Source organism: Triticum dicoccoides, chromosome 3A (genome assembly GCF_002162155.2).
Source record: "Triticum dicoccoides isolate Atlit2015 ecotype Zavitan chromosome 3A, WEW_v2.0, whole genome shotgun sequence".
Classification (NCBI taxonomy): domain Eukaryota; kingdom Viridiplantae; phylum Streptophyta; class Magnoliopsida; order Poales; family Poaceae; genus Triticum; species Triticum dicoccoides.
The window spans coordinates 401,881,322-401,887,908 of NC_041384.1; positions in this window are offsets into that span (position 1 = coordinate 401,881,322).

Consider the following 6,587-nt stretch of genomic DNA (forward strand, 5'->3'; position numbering starts at 1 on the left):
GGCTTGGCGACGGCTCCGTATCGTAAAACGCGATGATTTCTTCTCTCTGATTTTTTTCTCTCCGAAAGCAAATATATAGAGTTGGAGTTGGCGTCGGAGGGCATCCAGGGGGCCCACGAGGTAGGGGGGCGCGCCCTAGGGGGGGCGCCCCTGGGCCCCCTGGTCTTCATCTTTGGCGAGGATTTTTTATTATTTTTTCTAAGATGTTTCGTGGAGTTTCAGGTCATTCCGAGAATATTTGTTTTCTGCACATAAAACAACAACATGGCAATTATGCTGAAAACAATGTCAGTCCGGGTTAGTTCCATTCAAATCATACAAGTTAGAGTGCAAAATAAGGGCAAAAGTGTTTGGAAAAGTAGATACGACGGAGACGTATCACCTAGCATTTTCATCAGCAATAGCAGTGGTATCCTCAGCAGAGGGGTTAGTTACCACATCAACAGTTGAAGATATTGCAATAGTAGCAGCAGTAGAACATCCAACAATAGAAGTAGCGTTGTCACGCTCAATGCATTTAAGACATGGTGGTTCAAATCCTTCCTGAGCGGAACTGATCTGTTTGGCGCGAAGTGACTCATTTTCCTTCTGAAGATCTTCATGAGCCACTCTCAATTTCTCAAGATCTTGCTTCCTTTGAAGATAATCATAGGAAAGCTTTTCATGAGTTGTTGAGAGCGTTTCATGATGACTTTCAAGTTCCTCATACTTAACATGAAGATTTTTTATGTCTTCAATTAAGGACTGAGGTCGAGTCATTTCAGCGTCTAACAGGTCATCCCTTTTGTCTAACAGTTTTTGAATATATTCCATAGCTTTCTGTTGTTCAGTTGCAATTTTAGCAAGTGTTTTGTAGCTGGGTTTGGAGCCACAATCAGAGTCATCTGCACTGGATGTTTGATAGCGAGTAGTGCGTGTGTTTACCTTGGCATCACGTGCCATGAAGCAGTAGGTAGGAGCGGAGTAGTCCTTGTCATTTGCATCGGCGTCGGTGATGGAGCCATCATCTTTAGTGTTGAAGATGGACTTGGCAACGTATGTTGTAGCCAGACTTGCAACGCCAGAATCAGACTCCTCCTCAGACTCCACCTCCGCCTCCTCAGAAGCGGACTCCTCCTCTGAATCCATTTCCTTGCCAACGAACGCACGAGCCTTGCCAGATGAGCTCTTCTTGTGAGATGAAGACTTTGAGGAAGACTTGGAAGAAGACTTTGAGTATTTCTTCTTCTTCTTATCATCAGAATCATACTCCTTGATCTTCTTCTTCTTGTTGTTCTCATTTTCCCACTGTGGACACTCACAGATGTAGTGGCCAGGTTTCTTGCACCTGTGGCATGTTCTCTTCTTGTAGTCATGAGCAGAAGCTTCATCATTCCTTGAGCTTGATCGTGAAGACTTTCTGAAGCCTTTCTTCTTGGTGAATTTTTGGAACTTCTTCACAAGCATAGCAAGCTCCTTTCCAATGTCTTCAGGATCATCAGAACTGCTGTCAGATTCTTCTTCAGATGAAGAGACAGCTTTTGCCTTCAGGGCACGAGTTCGCCCATAGTTGGGACCGTAGATGTCTCTTTTCTCAGAAAGCTGAAACTCATGTGTGTTGAGCCTCTCAAGTATGTCAGACGGATCGAGTGTCTTGAAATCAGGACGTTCTTGAATCATCAGGGCTAGGGTGTCAAACGAGCTGTCAAGTGATCTCAGGAGTGTCTTGACGACTTCACGCTTGGTGATCTAAGTAGCGCCAAGGGCTTGAAGTTCATTTGTGATGTCAGTGAGTCGATCAAACGTGAGCTAAACATTCTCATTGTCGTTTCTCTTGAAGCGGTTGAAGAGGTTGCGAAGGACACTGATTCTTTGATCTCTCTGGGTTGAGACGCCTTCATTGACCTTGGAGAGCTAGTCCCAGACTATCTTAGATGTTTCCAAAGCACTCACACGGCCATACTGTCCTTTGGTCAGATGACCACAGATGATGTTCTTGGCAGTGGAGTCCAGTTGAACGAACTTCTTGACATCAGCAGCGGTGACACCTTCACCCGCCTTGGGAACGCCATTCTTGACGACATACCATAGGTCGACATCAATGGCTTCAAGATGCATGCGCATCTTATTCTTCCAGTAGGGATATTTAGTTCCATCGAAGACTGGGCACGCAGCGGAGACTTTGATTATCCCTACAGTCGACATAGCTAAAACTCCAGGTGGTTAAACTGAATCACACAGAACAAGGGAGTACCTCGCTCTGATACCAATTGAGAGTGCTAGTGATCGACTAGAGGGGGGTGAATAGGTGATTTTTATGAAAGTCTTCAAAACATGGAAGTTTCGAAGACAAACGATAGAAATAAACCTATAATCATGCAGCGGAAGGTAGACTACACTAAGCAAGCCATAGTCAAGTATTCAATGAAATGAAAGCACGAAGACTAATAGCAGCTAGGCAGTATAGATCAGGATGGAAGATAGTATGAAGCCAATCAGAACAAGCAGTCACTTAGTGAAGACAAAAGATAATGCAATCATACAATGACTTCACCAGGACCAACAGTAAATAAAGAGATGGGAAGGATAAAACCAGTGACTCGTTGAAGACAATGATTTGTTGGACCAGTTCTAGTTGCTGTGACAACTGTACGTCTGGTTAGGGAGGCTGAGATTCAACTCAGAAGACCGTGTCTTCACCTTATTCCCCTTGAGCTAAGAACACCCAGTCCTCGCCCAATCACTCTGGTAAGTCTTCAAGGCAGACTCCCAAACCTTCACAGACTTCGTTCACCGGCGATCCACAATGACTCTTGGATGCTCAGAACGCGACGCCTAACCGGCTGGAGGATTCACAGTCCTCAAGTGTAATAAGTCTTCAGATCACACAGATAGGAAGACTTAAGTGATGCCTAAAACTCTTTGGCTCTGGGTGTTTAGGGCTTTATCCTCGCAAGGAATTCTCTCTCAAAGGCTTCGAGGTGGGTTGCTCTCAAACGACAAAAGCCGTACACTAACTCTGAGCAGCCAACCGTTTATGGTTGTAGGAGGTGGGCTATTTATAGCCACTAGGCAACCCGACCTGATTTATCCAAAATGACCCTGGGTCACTAAGGAACTGACACGTGTTCCAACGGTCAGATTTCAAACACACACAACAACTTTACTTGGGCTACAAGCAAAGCTGACTTATCCAACTCTGAATAAGATTTGCTCTCATAGTCTTCACTCGAAGACATAGGATTTTGGTTAAGCATCACTTCAGTCATTCTGACTGGTTCTCTTGGACTCCACTTAACAGTACGGTGGTTCCTATGACTCAACAAACAAGAAAAAGAACGACGAAACAACTAAGTCTTCGCGCTCCATAGTCTTCACGCGATGTCTTCTCTTGTCATAGTCTTCAATGTGAATGTCTTCACATACCACCTTTGACTTCAATGTCTTCATACATTTTTAGGGGTCATCTCTGGTAGGAAAACCGAATCAATGAGGGACTTCTACCTGTGTTATCCTGCAATTCTCACAAACACATTAGTCCCTCAACCAGGTTTGTCATCAATACTCCAAAACCAACTAGGGGTGGCACTAGATGCACTTACAGTAAGACTGTGTTGCTTTTGTTGATGACATTCCGGTAACCACCGATGGACGAGAACTTTGCCTATTGGTCCACCTCGTTTCAACAAGCGGGAAAATGGTTCTCTTCGTCCCTTGCCCTTGGTACCGACATTATTGCCGACATAACCACATGCTACCCTCTGACATGCCTTGCTATCATAACCGTGCAAGATGTCACCGCTCCTTCTACTTTTAACCCACATGGTGGGCCCATAACCCATAGTTCCACAAGATCGAAACCTGACTCTCCTGTACAGCCCTGTTTCTAAAGTTATTCCTCACGCTTGGCTTCATATGAAATAACGAGTCGCCTTCCTAGAGATGACCTATTCTGGTATCAGACACTATACTTATTCCCATTGCTTTGAACCCCTTTCATGCCCTGTTTTAGGCATCGAACGATTGCATGCCCGCTCGAAACTTCCCATGATACCTCCTTACTTTGCTCTCGATAATTCCTTAAGTTTCAATTTGAGAGTTACTTTCCGCCACCTTCCCCGATGTTATCAACCAGATAGTCAACCTTGCAGAGGTCCGTTCTCCTGGAATACCCACCCTTTATTCTTTCCTAAGTACGATGGAGTTCCCGAAGAAAGGATGCCGACTTCATCATGATGACCTGAAGTAGAGAGATGAAGACATCAATGTAATGGATCGATCTCTTCGAGGAGAGCAACCAAGACCGAGAAGACTCGTTAGAATTTCATAACCAACACTTTCCCCCTTACTCCACCTCTTAAATCTTGGGACAAGATTTCTTGTAGTGGAGGAGATTTGTAACACCCCCGTTGTACAACTACAGTAATCACACACTAATGGTGCCAGGTCATCGCAATTAATTTGCTAAACCTCACTTTGCTCCAAACCGATTGAATTCAAAATTTAAAACAAAGGCAAAATAATATTTCTTTAAACAGAAAAACAAAAATGTTGTTAATCTCCCATAAATCCCTGATGAAATTTTCATGAAGAAATCAACCCTGGTTGGATTATTAAAATTCCCCTAGAAACTTTATAAGTAATCCGGCAGCAAATAAATTGGCCTTTTCAAAATAAACAATGATTTATTTAACTCCATTTGTCCCCGAACTTTTTGTCCTTGCTCAAACTATTCTCTGGTAATTGTGTGGCAAATTCCATGTGCAACAAAAATGGTTTGAAAGCTTATTTAAATGCAAAACAGTAGCTAGGTAATAATCACTAAAAAGAAATGAAAAAGGACAAGGATGCACTATACCAATGGGCTTCAAGTCAATAGTGTTCGACCCAGCCCACCAGGAGGTTTCCTCCTACCTCCTGTTCACACGAGATGTGCTGGACACGCCCACAGCGTCCATGGCGTCCATGGCCGGATCGGCCACGTGCCGGCCATCGAGCGACGCACTGGCGTCCTACAAGGTCATCCCGACTCCCCTCGAAACCCTAGCACGTCATTCTCCCCTCGCTCCCCCTTCCCCCTTGTTTTTGCTCGCTACTGAGATCGAGTTCTCCGCGGTCACCATTGCCTTCATCGATGTCATAACCGAAAGCCGTCCCAAGCCACACAAGGACGTCCGAGAGCTACACCGTCCTCTTCTACCTCGACTGCGCTACTGGATCGGGACCAAGGAGCCGCCGAGACGGCGCCTGCTACTCTTCTTCCCTGACTACAACCTCCAAGCGCCATCGTCGATCCGCGCCCCTCGACCGTCCCCGGCCCCATCGACCCCTCCACGACCTCCCCTGTGAGCCCCTCCTTCAGATCCCTCGCATTTTCCCTTGCTCCCGCCGCTGTAGGCCGCCACCACCGTGTGACTTGAACCGCGCCCCTGCATGCACCGTCACGCTCGCCTCCCCCTGGTCGTGCCCCACGCCGTCCGGGCACGCACTAGTCGTGCCCACACACCTTCGTGTTCGCCCACCTGCTGCCCTATGCAGCTCACACACGCACTCGCGCGTCCCCTGGCCTGCCCGCCGGCAGCATCGCTGATGCCATCCCCACACCCGGAGCTCCGCTCCCGTGCCGCTGGCCGCGCCCTACCTCGTCCGGGCGTGCCCTCGCCGCCCCACGCCCGCACCCGCCCTGCTCAGGCCTCGCTCGCGCGCGCGTAGCCGCTGCCGGCCGCTCGGCCTCCTCCTGCTGCTGCTTTGCTCTGTTGCGCCGCTGCCTCTGCCACCAACCATGCCCCGCGCCTGTCTCCGCTAGTGCTCCCCGACCATGCTCGCCGCCCCACGCTCCGCCCTCCGCCGGCGCCACCCTCCACCGGTGTCGCCCTCCGCCGGCACCGCCCGCTGCCGGCCGAGCCCGGCCCCTCCTGCTTCTGGCCGTGGCCGTCGGTCCTCCTCCGCGAGGCCGTGCATGCCTCTGGCCACTGGAGGCCGGCTGTGCCTCTGGCCAATGGGCCCAGCCCTTAAAAAAGAGAAAAGTAAAAAATAAAATAAAATAAATAATTAGTTAATTGAATAATTAATTAGTTAATTAACTAAAATAACTAATTAGCTAAACCCGACAGACTATGACATGTGGGTCCCAAGACCCAATTGACCAGTCAAATTTGACTAGTCAACATGTTGACTGGACCCTTTGGCCCCCACCAGTCAGCCTCTGTGGCTAACACATGGCTGAGTACACCTAGTATTTTCTATTTAATTTCGAATTAATAATAATCCCATAAAATGTTTAAAACTTTATAAATTGATATATAATAAACCGTAACTCGGATGAAAAAACTTTGTACATGAAAGTTGCTCAGAACGACGAGACGAATCCGAATACGTACCCCGTTCGTCCGCCACACACCCCTAGCATAGTGAACCCGTAACTTTCCCCCTTCGGTTCATCTGTCCGAAAACGCGAAACACCGGGGATACTTTCCCGAATGTTTCCCCCCTTCGCCGGTATCACCTTCTACTGCGTCATGGCATACCTGGCACCGTTACTTGTCATGTCATGCATCGATATGCATCTGTTTGCATTGTATTCATTATCCCCCCCCCCTATTCTCTCT